We start from the raw sequence: 14,394 nt of genomic DNA, 5'->3' as shown, positions 1-14,394 counted from the left end.
ATTAAATAAAAATAAAAAACATTGGTATGAATTCATTAGCCGTTAATTTGTAATCTCTTGTGAATACAAATCTATCAATAACATCTAGCCTACAGCCGGCCTGGGAACTTTTTTATTCGGATTTGCACAGTATTTCCTGTTGATGTTCTGTCTATAATAACCTGGGCTCCAATCTGATGCATTTCCAATCTGATGTCCATCACACTCATTTTACGCATGCTCAAACATACGTGAATGATCGATGTCAGAAACATGGATTCAGCCTCTTAAGATATACGTAGGAAAGTTTCTCTTCGGGGAAGAGATAGTTTGGGAAACACTCGTTGAAAAGTAACACCGTTCCCGGAAATCCAGAGAAAGTGATGCTGCGCTGGTGTATATTACACCTCGCAATTCAAATATGAAGACAACAAACACGGATTGGTCCGTTTCTTTAAAAGTCTGCCTTGGACTGCATTAGAAACTGGTATACTGTGTTTTTGTCTGTTGGCCCATGCTCAAGGGAAAACCACAGCGTGCTTTCACTCTTTTCTGCAATGACATTCAGACAACTCTGACAAGGCTAGAAGTTCCCAAAGTTTCACTTGTATGGGACATCTGTTATGAAGAAAGTTGAATCGCAGCACTGAACACAATAAGAGTGGTTAATTAAAATAGTTATTGAGTAAAAAGTGTAAAAGGTTTACACAATCTTTTTGAAATATAGTATTGTTTGCCTCATAACAGCAATCGTGCCGTTATTAGACATCCCCACATTGTTAATTGGGCAATGGGCATTTTAAGGATGATGTGTATGACACAGATTTGCATGGGGAAATCATCAGCATACGGGCTGGGAACTTTCTTTCTCCGTTTCCCAGCAATCGCTTTGGCTATTAGGGGCTGTCATTAGGCAACCCTTTCTAGACAGCTACGCGCAGAGCTCCCCAACAGCAGATCTCTTTGTTCTCCCCATTCCTCCCAATTTCAGGCTTCGCTTGTACATACCATCAATGTTGATTAATGGCGTTATAAGCATCTGGGTTGCCCTATTTAGCAAGACATGTAAATGCCAAAATTAGAACTATTAGCCAACCATTATTAATTGTTTGGAGGTTGTATCAAACGTCCGAACAATTGGTGGGAATTGTGTCAAATGAGACCTTGCTGATATAACTGGCAAGTGTATGGCAACTGAAGTTAGCATTGTTATCAAACAAGAAGCTGTGGATTCAGATTATATACTGGGGGAATATTTATCATCACTGCGTTGCAGACAGGCAGCAGCTTGTTGCGCCCCTCTGTTAAATGCGACTGTCTTTTGTGTGCTTTTAGAATAAAGGGTTTAGAAAAGTTTGTCTGGACTCTGAATGGGCCCCACAACGGCTCTTTATATTTCTCTGGGCGAGCCCCTACTCCTCTGAATGGAAGTTTAAGGGCTACTCGCCGAACGCGTGGGTTTGTTGACAAACCAACTAATTTGTCAAAATAAGCTCTCAACACAGCATGGGATGTAATATATATTGTATTGTTTGCAATAATACAAATAGGTTTGCCATTATTTAAAGAGTGATAAAGTCATACGGTTGTACAGGAAACCCCCAAACAAATGCGCGAAATTGTGTATTAAACACCCTAGTGAGTCTGAACCTGAATAAGACGCTCAAACAATCGTCACTCGGACTAATCTCAGTTCATTCTGCGATAATGTGGAAGTTATTGAACACCTCCTGTACAAATGTCTTGTGTCGTCGTCTTTAACCGTTTAGGAATACCGCAAATGGGACAGCATTTCACCTGTGGTGCATGCCTTTCCAACCTAAATTCTGATTAACAATATGACAGAGAGAAAACCCCTGAATGACTGTGCAGGCTTAAGCGTTGATCATTCAAGAATGCTTGTGTTAAATATAGTCAATTACACGCATGATTTCACTCTAACAGTAAATTATATTCATCAACTGCTCCTTGGTTCTATCACTACAGCCAGACCTGGGGAAGTCACTTCTGCGGCTTCCATACATTTGCGCCAAGCATCAGACTAATTAATACTCAAGAGCGGTCAGCGGGTCTCCAGTCTTTGAATGGCCCCTGTCCCTCCATCAGAGACTGTGCTGGAATGTAAAAAGGGATTTCTTTCACTCCCTTCTCTAGAGACCTACTCAAGCGTTCTCCTGTTGGGGATGGAAAGCATTGGTTCAAATGCGACACATGTTTGAGGAGAGCAAAGCCTTGGAAGCATCACACCGCCGTATTAAGCGCCTTTAAGCCCCCCCCCCCCCCTCTCATAATGTATGCACATGTTGATCATTGTGTGCCGGATTTCGTTCATTTCAAACACAAGCTAAACGAATCGCCGCGGAAAATAAGCACAAGTGACAAGCATTTGATTTGCAAAAATTAAGACAAGAGACTTAGGCCTGAGCTTAGAAATTACGCTCTTTAAAAGTTCAGAAGTGTGTTCAACAACGCCTTCAGTAACCTACCCAATAACCCACTGGCTTTAAACAACAGCAACAACGCGTTGAAGATGAGTTAGTATCCTATTTATAATTCGTATAAGTCGTTAGTAGCATGGCAGTTTATTATTAGCATTATTATTATTATTATTATTATATTATATAATAATAATAATAGTTGAAGTAGTAGTAGAAGTGGGGGGTGGGGGTCGTGAAAGAGTTGGTGATGTGAGTAGGCGGACGTAGCAGGTTAAAACTATGCCATTCTGTGCGCCACTCAGTCAGTGCATCTGATTGTAAATAAGCGGAGTTCACACGCCGATCGAGTGACTGAGGGGAACAAGCGAACCATTTTAATCAGGTGGCTATCTCCCTATCGTGGAGATCAGAGCCCCGCCACTCCCGCGCTCGTCATTGTGTCCCCACAGCGAAATGACATCTCCCTCAGAAAAGGGAGGCGAGTCGCTGGATGAGATTTCAACTGTCTATGCGCTAAACCTTTCATTAGCATACAGACCGTACAATGAATCTACGTCGCCATTACAAATAAATTAATGACACTTCTATTCTCGATATTACCACTGCAACTCAGCTGTTTTCTGACAGTCGTCGATGTCTTTTTATTTTATTTGACAGTATAATTTTAACTCGCAATGCGTGTTTTAACTATTGGTTGATAATTACTTACTTTTGTCTTCCAAAAGTGCCAATACTGTTTGTTTAGTCTGAGAACACACTGTCACTCCCCAACCTTATTACCATAACGGTGATTATGGTGGTGGACACCGCAATTTTTTTCTTCACATCTAGGTCTAAACGTTTCATAGCCTGTGCTAGAGTAGCAAAGCTGGCAAGATGCCAAGTCAAGTTATCATTCCCTGAGGGAACGACAGAGATCCGTGACAGCTGGACCTCTTGTATTGATTATATGACACTGTGGGTCATTTATGGCATTTTGCGCACTGCTGAATGGGACATCAAACCGATTAACACCTTTTGGCACACGCATCCACCCAACAATCATGATGTCAGTCCATCGTCATTTGACAAGTGCCTCTATAGCTTAAACTTGCACTCGAGTAGAGCTTTTGCGCCATAAAAGGGCTTATTTGTCCTGCAGCTGTAATACGGGCGACCACTCATCCCTTATGTTATGGGATAAAAGTCCTATCTGCACACGTGCAACTACAATGTGCATCCTCAGGTAAAAAAAGACAGATGATGCAACGTGCAGCTTAGTCGTTTGGCTGCCCAAACGAGGCTGATCGTGTTGGTATTTATCGGTGGGAAAATGAACACAAGACGTGCCTTTATTGATTACTTGTCATCTTCTGTTATGGTTGTCATATTCAAGACACTCTCTCTAAGCCTACTGACAGTGCTCCTAAGAAGGTGTCGCTAGTGTTCTATTTGAAGACAGTTATGGCACCAAGATTTATAATATTTATTTTTGCTTGATCATTATCTGTACAGACTTTCCTCCTGCTGCCTGTTGTATTCTGGGGCCCACGAAGTCTCCAGATAAATATTATATTACAACTACATAGGCTACATCTCAAGGCTAGTTAGAAAAGTGGGAAAATTATAAATTATAAATGTATAATGGACAATTAAAAATTACAAAGTTTTGAGTTATTCTTAACTTGGTGGTAAGTATAGGCAATTTAATAATATAATAAAATATACCTATTTAGAAATACGTTTTTTATGATTCAATGTTTTTTTAATCTTATTTAGGTTTTTGTATTAATGGCGTGAATAGAGGGCATTTTACAGTTGGTAGCAAAAGAGGGGAAAATGGATGCAACATTTGCGTTATTGCTCAGTAGATTATTGCGGTTGCTGCTCCCCTTCTTGGGAGTAAGTAGGATAAGCTTAGAGTGCCTTGTCACCGTGGTAACTGCCAGAACAATTCAGTTGAAGTTTGAAGAGGTCAGCTTGCGGGGTCAACAACTCCAGCCGCTGCCTGTGCCAACTTCTGTTGGGCCTGGGACTTTTGTGTGTGTGTGAGTGGTAGCCCCGGACTAGCCCTGGGTGGTAGGCAAGTCTGATATAAATTTTTTGAGTCAGTTTGCGACCTAGGCACCCCAGGTGGCCTGTGAAATCGATTTTAACTCTGTGACCCTGTCTAGCGGAGGCACGGTTGACAACCTGGGTGAGAATTTAGCTAGCAATGACAGATTTCCCCCAAGTGCACTGAGAAGTGGGGGTGGGGAGATGGGGGTCGCTGATGGGTGTATGCTAGAAGAGGTCATTAAAGGCTTATTTAATAGTTTTTTTTTTACAATGGCCAAGGAGGAGAGAGGGTGAATGTGACTGCCATCTATGAGCTAGAGGATGTGAGTACCTAATCTGACTCAGGAGGATGTCTCCAGGCAGATCACAGGTCAGTAGTGACTGTTTGTATTCAGGCATTTTAGTCCTGAATGTTTTCTGCAGGCACTAATATGTGATTCTAAGGTACTTGGGCATACACTCCATTCCAGTGCTGTGTTTTATCCTTGAACCACAAGTTCATAGAAATGGATTACACATTGAAATTGCGCATCATATGAACCAAGTGAGCACAGAATATGTTGGGTAATATCCAATCACATTATATTAGAGAAGTCTGCTCACTCTACTACAAATTCTCAGGGAAATCCACCTTGGTTTTTAGAAGAAGTCTCGTGCCTCTATAGTATGTGTCCTGACATCCTGTTGACATGCTGGAGGTTTAATCAGGACTTAGGCTGTCCAACAAAGGGTGACTACAGACGTGGAGACCCTGAGAGAATGCGTTCTGTGTGTCACATTTTAATTGAGGCAGGAGTCAAAGCAGACAAACAACCGCAACTCTTTGTGGTCTGACGTGCAAGGAGAGGCTTGGGGATGGATCAGAACATTGGACATCCGCATGCATATACATAGGGAAAGCATTTACACCTGACATTTTAAAATGATATGTTTATAATGTGATAACTTAAATAGGTAAGTTGATATGTGTAGACGTTGCCTCTGTACCTGTACTCTGTGCAATGACAATAAATTGAATCCAATCCAAAAAACATGGAGGTCAAACACAAAAATAAAGAGTTCTGGACCGTGTGTTATGTGTTATCACTGAAACATGATAAATGATAATGAACTGTGCCTTTGTATTTGTGTGTAGTCTATGCATAATTCAGGCAGTCTACAAAACACGGCAAAAAGAAAAAAAAACATTAAAAAACGTAACCTTCAGACCTATGTTTCAATTATTTGTATTCAAACACGAGGTAGCAATCATTGAGTGTTCTCTGTAGATCAGGTCTATGCATTGACATGAGTTGAGTTTGTGTGTGGTGTATTCACTGGAAGGCATTTCAAGGTCCCCTTCCCCTCCTCTCGCTTTCACTTGGAGCCTTTAGAAACAGACGGCAGGAAATGTCTTTTTTGGCTCTTGTTAAATGCGAGACATTTAGACCAGTGTCAGCACAAGGATAGACTCCACTGGAAGGTCCTTGGAGGGCCCAAGGGATGGTTGTAAAATAGAGTGAAGGGCGCCCTAAATGACACAGAAGTTAGGGGAGATTTGAGCCTCGGGTGCCAGGTGCTCAGGTACTCTCTGCCAAAGTGCCTGTATTCCTGTGCAATGCATGTCAACTTCCTCCGTGATTTTGAATTTGTTTTTGCGAGTCTTGAGGGTTGTGTGTGTGCGTGTGTGAGTGTAAGTGTGTCTGTGTGTGTGTGTATGTGTGTGCGTGAGTGTAAGTGTGTGTGTGTGTGTGTGTGTCTGTGTGTGTGTGAGTGTAAGTGTGTGTGTGTGTGTCTGTGTGTGTGTGAGTGTAAGTGTGTGTGTGTGTGTGTGTGTGTGTGTGAGTGTAAGTGTGTGTGTGTGTGTGTGTGTGTGGTGGGGAGAGTTGGGGAACAAAGGCCAGCACAGTCTCTTCAGTTTGACAGTGATCCCATTTGTTTCGTGTTTAAAAGCTGATGCTGGGCATTTTCTGCGTGTGAGAGTGAGAGTGAGAGTGAATGCGAGTGTGCTTGTGTGAGTGTGTATGTGTGAGAGAGAGAGTGTGTGTGTGTGTGTGTGTGTGTGTGTGTGTGTGTGTGTGTGTGTGTGTGTGTGTGTGAGAGAGAGAGAGCCCAGAGTGTCAGCTCCAGTGGATTGTCTCTGATTGTGTTTGATTGCGTTTTGAGTGCAGTTTCCGTGCTGCTCCTGAGAGCTGGTTGCGAGCGACCCTCTGCTGTCACAGCCCCCTGGGGAAAGGGGAGAGCAGCGCACTGAACATGCTCTTCACCGCACTCCATTACACCAACTGCCAGTCGCAGATAATACGCGCCCAAAACACACAGTCATCAAGTGGGACCATAATAGGCTGTAGTTACAGTATGTGTGGCAGACCTGCTTGATGGGGTGTTCCCTGTGCGGGGGGTATAGGCAAGATTTACATTTATACATTATGGAACTATGTGAGGCTACTATTTTAAGGATTCAATTATTTTTTGGTCAGATTTTGTGAATGCAGTTTGTGTGTGTGTGTGTGTGTGTCTGTGTGCATGTGTCGGGAGGGTGGGAGGTTGTGGTTATATTTGTCCACCCGAACTATGGATATAGATCCGTCTCATACTCTGGTCACATCATCAGAGTTTTACATAAACTCCATTTGGCTGACCTATTCTGCATTTCTCAACCTCTCCTCTGTCAACACATCTCTGGGGCAAAGGTGATTAGTGACTGCGCTCCTATGCAAATATTTCCCCAGGCAATGTGTGGAGGTGAACACTGCTCTCGGCAGGCAGATTACAGCTCAGTCTGCTTCGTCCACAGAAACCCACTCAAAGTTCTCCAAACTCCACTCCTCTTTTATCAACAAATAACTTCCCTCTTCTTTCATTCTCTCTCTCTCTCTCTCTCAGCAAAGTATTTTAGTGTTTGTTCTATTGTTTTTTTAGGGAAGGGGAAACAAACAAGTAAACACAATCTGTCAATCTACCTGTCAACTGTGATCTCATTTACTAGCTGGTGGTTATTCTCAACAGGGGTGGCAATAGTTGTAATGGTTTATCAGTACATACAGAAATACATATTGAAATGCTGCTTTTTACATTGGAAACAATAAAGAGGCCTTTGCTTGAATGACATTAAACATTTAATCTGGAACAAACACACAGAAAGCAATCTACTTTGTCCCTGAAGGCCATATATATATATATATATATATATATATATATATATATATATATATGGTTGTGTGAGTGGTTGTTATGTGTTTTGTTTATGTTGAGTTTTAGAATGCACTAGCATGTGTCTTGTGTTTATGTTCATCTGTGTGAGTGCATGTGTGTCATTACCTCTGTCTGTGTCTGTGTCTGTGTGTGTTGGGTTATGTTTGCGCTCTTAGCATTGTGTGTGTGTGTGTGTGTGTGTGTGTGTGAGAGTGCTCGTGTGATGATGATTAATGAGGTATTTTTGGCAAGTTGGCATTACTCATCAGTACCATGGCAGTTTTGTTTCAAAAGTGCTGGTGCTGGGGAATGGGGGATTTTGGGCCATCAGCAGTGCGTGATGTCAGCACGCAGGACAACAAAAGAGGAGCCCAAATCCGTGGTGTTTGCTGCCTGTCGGGGGCCCAGGCAGGGCTGAACACAGCCCTCCTTTCACACACACAGACTGACAAACACACCAGAGCCGAGTGTTGAGAGTGCCACACACTGCTGTTTCAGCTCCCCACCTAACCACCCAACACTTGTTTTTACTCAAATAGAAATGTGTTCGATTGTTTTTTTTTAGTGTGCTTGTTGATTGAAATGAAATGCACCCATTTTTTTTTCTGAGTGTGCCTTTGCCTGAAAAACTGTATCGTTCAACAATGCATCATCATTTGAGCTAATTAAGTTCTTAATAGAATAATGTGTGTGCTAAAGGCTTGAGGTGGGCCCAGTAGTACACAGTGGCCTTTGTTTCAAATCGCTAGCACTAATAGAAGATAGAAGTTTTACAGTTATACTACAATTAGAAATGTGAATGTTTTACATTTACAATCCAGGATTTGAGCATTAAAGGAGACAGGTGATAAGACTTCACAGCTGGAAATTGGATACCATGTGTGTGACACGTCTGCGTGCCACTTATTAATTACTCATACCTGGGTTGGAAACGGTAAGAGAATTAGAGGGCCATTCAAAGTAGAAGCACACCTTTGTTTGTTTAATACTGCGGCTGTGACATGCGAAAACCTTTCGTGTTTTTCCTTGCAAATCAGGATTACACATGGAGAGTTCCAGCACAGCGAGAGTGGTTACCGTTAATATGCTATCCAAGACACACAGCACCTCCAGGAACAAGTCATAAATCCCCATAAAGTCAGCTTTTGTGGCTGTTGAAAAGAGACATGGAAGTATGAGACTGGTTGCATTTCATATAGGATACTGAATGTAACTCAGTACACTTGTAAGCTATAGTGGTATAATGCTAGTCGAATAAGACATTTGCTCGTAAATCTTCGCTACTTTCTGTTGAGTTAGTGAGGAAATTAATTTGCAAGTTCTTTACTGACAGCAAGAAGACTCGTGTCAGAACAATCACTCAACTTTATCCTTGAAAGTGTTGGGAATATATTTGATGTTATATAAGTTGTGTTTGAGAGTATGGCCATGGAAAGAATGTTAGGTGGGTGGCTCAGATGTACCAAAAATCAATCACATGAAGTGCACTGAACACAGCAAACACAGTGCACTCAACATCGCAAAGCTTTAACCTTAGCTGAGGCTTGAACATTCCGAATGGCCCCTGCCTTGTGCTCACGTACTCACGTACAGAATGCCTCTCCAGAAGTCCTCTTCAGACAACCTTAAAGTTCGCAAACTCGAAACTAGTTCAAGAACAAAACTAGATGCAATGCATTGATGGACCTTCAAGGCGGTGCATTGTGGGCTTGACCATACACCCACCACAACTACCACTCTCTATCGCCCCCCCCCCCCCCCCCCCACACACACACACACACACACAACCAAGAGCTCTTTATGATGGGGGAAGAATTATGATGGCGATGCCTCACAGTTGATCAGTGGGATCTTGCGGTGTGGAAGGAGAGAAGTCGTGTAATTGTGACATTACTGTAGCACAGCGGTGGCCATTCATTAAGGGCAGTCTGTAATAAACTGCTGGAGGAGCGAATGGCAGCTGTGCCGCCGAGACAGGCAACAAAGCCACTCTTTCTTTGAGAGCTTCGCTACTTTTGTCGCAGGCTCCGTCTGTCTGTTGAAAATCCTCTGATTGTACAAGCCAGCTCTGAAATTCCAATAGACGTTTGTTTTGGGGGGCAAACAAGAGTTTCTCTTTGAGTACATCGAGAGGGAAAAAATACAGCGTCGAGAGAGAGAGAGAGAGAAAAAAAAGAAAGATCACATCGGGATGTTTTAGTTCATTGTAGAGAAAAAGCGACGGATTTTTTTCAATATTGACAATTTTATAGAAGTTAGCTGAAGGTTACACTTAAAAATGTTTCATCTTTTCTTACACAGTTATGCTAACATCTGCAGCAGCTCACTAGAGAAAAGTGCCATGAATACCAGCCATGTCCTCTCAATATTGGCTAGGGCAGTCCAAAGTTACAGATGCGCTGAATGCGATGTTCTTTAACAACCTTGAAATAGTTGCTATTTTCTCTTAGTCTGTAGAATCACACAGAATGAGTTGCTCCTGTTCTCCAGAGGATGCTGGAAGAGTGCGGAGGTTACAGTACCACTCTGGGGCCTGTTGTTGCGTTGCTGATCGCCCTGTTCATGGTCATAGTCTGTGAAAACCACCATATTGGTCCTTGATGGGTTCAGCCCTTCCCATCACATTGTCTATGCTGCCAAACCTCTGCATTCCTCCCATATGCTGATCTGTTACAAGGCATCATGGCTACACATCATGCAAATCCTCCAGCCTACAAACCCCATTGTCTGTCCGTGCAGAAGCCAGAATAGGCAGAATTCCAGGAGCCATTTTTAGGTTCAGAATGTTCGACAGGAGTGGAATGTGACGTAAATTCACGGTCGCAGGTGGTGACATTTCTCAGGGGCCTGGCTCTTGTTCGAGTCCCTTGACTGTCATGTCATTGTTGCCCACTGCCTTGATGGCTCCGTGTCCCAATTCAGAAGTCAAACTGACTGGTTGATCGTGGGGACGGGTGGAGGATCGGGCTGGTGGGTGTCAGGGGTGTGTGTGTGTGTGTGTGTGTGTGTGTGTGTGTGTTGGGGGGGGGTTGAGCTGCACTTGCTCCTTGTGGAATGTGTCGTGTCCCCGTGAACTATTTCCTGCTTTGTCTTATGACGGCTGTTTGGCAATCTGTGGAGGTCCTTCTCCCTGGCCCTCTCACGGCTGGAGTATTGACACATTGTCAGAACTGGAAATGACCCGGGAACAATGACATTCCTCCATGGCAACGGGCTGCTTTAGGTGCATTTACGTTGAAGCTCGATGCTATGGCAGGAAGTCTAGAGAGGAAAAGGAAAGACTAAACAGTAAACCAAATACGAGACTATGGTATGACACGTATCAGAAGATTATTTTTATTTTTTTTATCATTTCATATGTAATTATCTTTTACAGTACAAGAAAAAACGTACTGTCAGTCAGTTTTAAACATATTGATTTCTGAAAGAAAAGGCACAATTGTCTTGTATATGCTATTTTAAGAGGGGAAAACAATACGTGGTATCTGAGCTATGAAAGAGAAATGTATTTTTTGTATTTGTTCAGCTTGTGAGTGGCTCAGAACTCAAACAAAACTCCCACAAGGATATTTGCCTCTACTAAGGCGACTTAGGACGGTTTAGAGTGGACTAATTAGAACAAAAGCAGACTTTACTGGATGTCATATTTCTCTAAGGATAAATACCTCTTGGGACCACATGTCCTCCTACATTCTGATGATTAATCAAACCCGTGTTTGCTTTGGAATGAGCTGTCATTTTGGAAATGGACTGGCAAAGCCCTGACTATATCGTTACATCAATGTTGACTAACTCTGTTCTCTCAAGACAACTCCAAAACACTCAAGCTTGGTCATCCTTTGCATCACTTCCTGTAACTTTTCATGTGGGAGGAAACCTCTACCAGGAAGCAGAGACCAGGAAAAGTGTGTCCAAGAGATCCAAATCGTTTTTTTTTTAATAGTGATTTTATCCTATCATTGTCTTAGAATTCGTTTTGCCATGGTGGTCAGTGTTGCCACATTGGCATCGCAGGTGTAGAGACGGCCTCACAGGCATCGCAGGTGTCCCAGAGACGGTGAACTGATCCAAGGAAATGCAGCGGGACAAGTGGGACTGTCTCCATCTGCCCAGAATTTGTTCCAGTCGTGCACCCAGCTGCACTGTGAAGGGGACGGCGGGACTTTAGCCCACATGTTTGTGACACAGAGAGTTTGATGAGGAGGTTTTTTTTGAAGGGGGGGTGGGGAGGATGGGGTGAGGAGGGGAGGGGAGGTGAGGGGGGGTGGGCAGGAAGGTGGAGAGGCTCCTGCAGCACCCAGCATGGGGCTTTCGGGGGCTTTGGGGGTATTTGGGGAGGGGGGGGGGGGGTGATTTTGGGAAGGAGGGGGCAGGGGAGGCGGTGCCCTGTCTACAGGCCTTTGTCACTGCAGGGGGAGAGGCACAGTTACCCTGCAGGGAAGGAAACACAGCAACCCCAACCCCCCCCCCCCCCCCCCCACACACACACACACACACACACACTCTACTCCTCCTTCTCCAACGGCAACAGGGGGAAGGAAAGAAAGCACATTACATGCTTGCAAATCAACTCACTGCTTTTTTTTAATTTTTTTTTTAAACTTAGCCAGGCCTGTGTGGAGATGAACACACACAGCACTGACAACACTGTACCGCTTCTGTCTAAACAAACTGTCGGGAGAATAGCCAGTGCCATCATGCATAAGCGAACCTCAACTGAGATCATACTGACAATATGAGAATGCATCATGCAGGTCTTTGTGGAAGCACTTGGTGAAACTTTCTGTAGTATTTATGTTGTTGACCAGAGGTGATGTAGGAGAAGTCATTAAAAGCCACTGAAATGGCTACCAGAGATCCCTAGGTAAACTCTTTTATGGATTTATAATCCCTTGACCCCACATCCACACAGCATATTTAGCCCAGTTTACACTCTGGCAAAACTTTAGCAGTGATCCGGGATGGGCCTTTCTTTTGATGCTAACAAGACATAATGTGATGACAGTTGTACTTTCACCACAAATTCACTCCCCTCTCTTCTCCTCGTTTTTTCTCTCTCTCTTTCTCTTTCCATCTGTCTGTCTCTATCTCTCCTTTCCCCCAGTTTTCCCCAGCATGGCTGTGATAATTGGATTTTGCGGACACCTGTATGAGTGCAGTATATCCAGGGGATTATAACCAGGGATGGGTGAGTCAACTCTAATTATTGTCACATTAACCCGTACAAACCGCCAGCCCCCCCCCCCCCCCACAACCCAACAAATCAGACCCGAGCACTCATCAGAACCCCTCAGCCCTCCACAGGCCAAGCAGACCCAGAGATTTTCCCAGGGAACCACAGCCAGAGAGGGAGAGAGAGAGGGAGAGGGAGAGGAGAGAGGGAGAGAGAGAGGGAGAGGGAGAGGGAGAGGAGAGAGGGAGAGGGAGAGGGAGAGGAGAGAGAGCAGGGGGAGGCGAGTGAGAGAACAGAAGAGACAGAAGAAGAGAGAGAGAGAGGGAAAGGGAGGGAAAGGGAGGGAGGGAGAGAGGGAGAGGAGAGAGGGAGAGAGAGAGAGAGGGAGAGGAGAGAGGGAGAGGAGAGAGAGCAGGGGGAGGCGAGTGAGAGAACAGAAGAGACAGAAGAAGAGAGAGAGAGAGGGAAAGGGAGGGAAAGGGAGGGAGGGAGGGAGAGGGAGAGGAGAGAGAGCAGGGGGAGGCGAGTGAGAGAACAGAAGAGACAGAAGAAGAGAGAGAGAGAGAGAGAGAGGGAGGGAGAGGGAGAGGGAGAGGGAGAGGGAGAGGGAGAGACAAGCGACAGAGGAGCCCCACTGTCGGAGTTCCCCTCCGTTCCACTCCACTAGTCATTCCAGTTCCTCCGGCACAGTAAGCTGAGGAGCAAAACATTCCCGCCTCTCTAAACGTGTCCTGAAAAATACAGAGTCAAAAAAGTCAATCTAATCTAATCTCTAAATGCAGCACAGTGTATTACATAGAATATGGATGTGGCGTGTGTGTTTGTGTGAAAAGGAGAAGTGTTTGTGTGGTAGCTGGTGTAACCCACACCCCCCACTTGTGCCACTGAAGAGAGAGGAACTCGGGCGGTGTTTGTAAACACTGATTGGCGTAGTGTTTCTGGCAGGACAGAGGTGAACAGGCTTTCATTCACGCCTGTTTACTGAAACACAGGTGGGGGTAGGGGTTGCCTGGTGTTCAGGGAGTTGTTTCGTGTTTACGGCTGTGTGTGAGTGTGTGTATATGTTTGTGTGTGTGTGAGAGAGAGAAAGAGAGAGAGAATGAGAGAGAGAGAGAGAGAGAGAGAGAGAGAGTAGTTTAGGGGGGGGGGGGGGGGGTACTGTATGAGCGATGAGCAGAACGGACAGGGTCGTCTGCCATCAAAAGAGCTACACCCCCCAACCCGCAAACTTCAGGGAGGGAGCCGACAGGGACAGCACAGGGGCTCCCAAGGTGTCCACAAGGGGCAGGTAATTTATCAGCCCGGGCCAGCCAGCAGGACCTTCCCATGGTCACCTCGCCGAGAGGGAATATGTAATGAGCTGGAGGCCTCCGCATTTGCCACGGCTGATTAGCCCCGAACAATGGGGCCAAACAGAGCCTCGCAGCACTCACAATGGTGACTGCAAAGCCTCAAGGCGTTGTCTCCATATTTTTAGAGGAGGAGGAGAAGAGAGAGAGAGAGAGAGAGAGAGAGAGAGAGAGAGAGAGAGAGAGAAACACTGAAGAAGGGAGGAGGAGAGAAACAGAATGAGGGACAGAGGAAGAGAGAGAC

At 44.6% G+C, this 14,394-nt stretch overlaps 1 long non-coding RNA gene across 2 annotated transcripts in view; it reads left to right on the top strand.

The window, feature by feature from the left end:
* LOC116222128 overlaps nt 1–14,394 on the top strand; it is a 96,741-nt gene that overhangs the window by 80,391 nt on the left and 1,956 nt on the right. For both annotated transcript variants that reach the window (XR_004164480.2, XR_004164481.2), the window contains one exon: nt 12,733–12,816. This is a non-coding gene — a long non-coding RNA (uncharacterized LOC116222128). The remainder of the gene's footprint in view (nt 1–12,732; nt 12,817–14,394) is intronic.

This window comes from Clupea harengus, chromosome 10 (assembly GCF_900700415.2).
Source record: "Clupea harengus chromosome 10, Ch_v2.0.2, whole genome shotgun sequence".
Lineage (NCBI taxonomy): Eukaryota > Metazoa > Chordata > Actinopteri > Clupeiformes > Clupeidae > Clupea > Clupea harengus.
The sequence above is the reverse complement of the archived record's forward strand: the minus strand, read 5'-3'. Positions and strand labels throughout refer to the sequence as shown.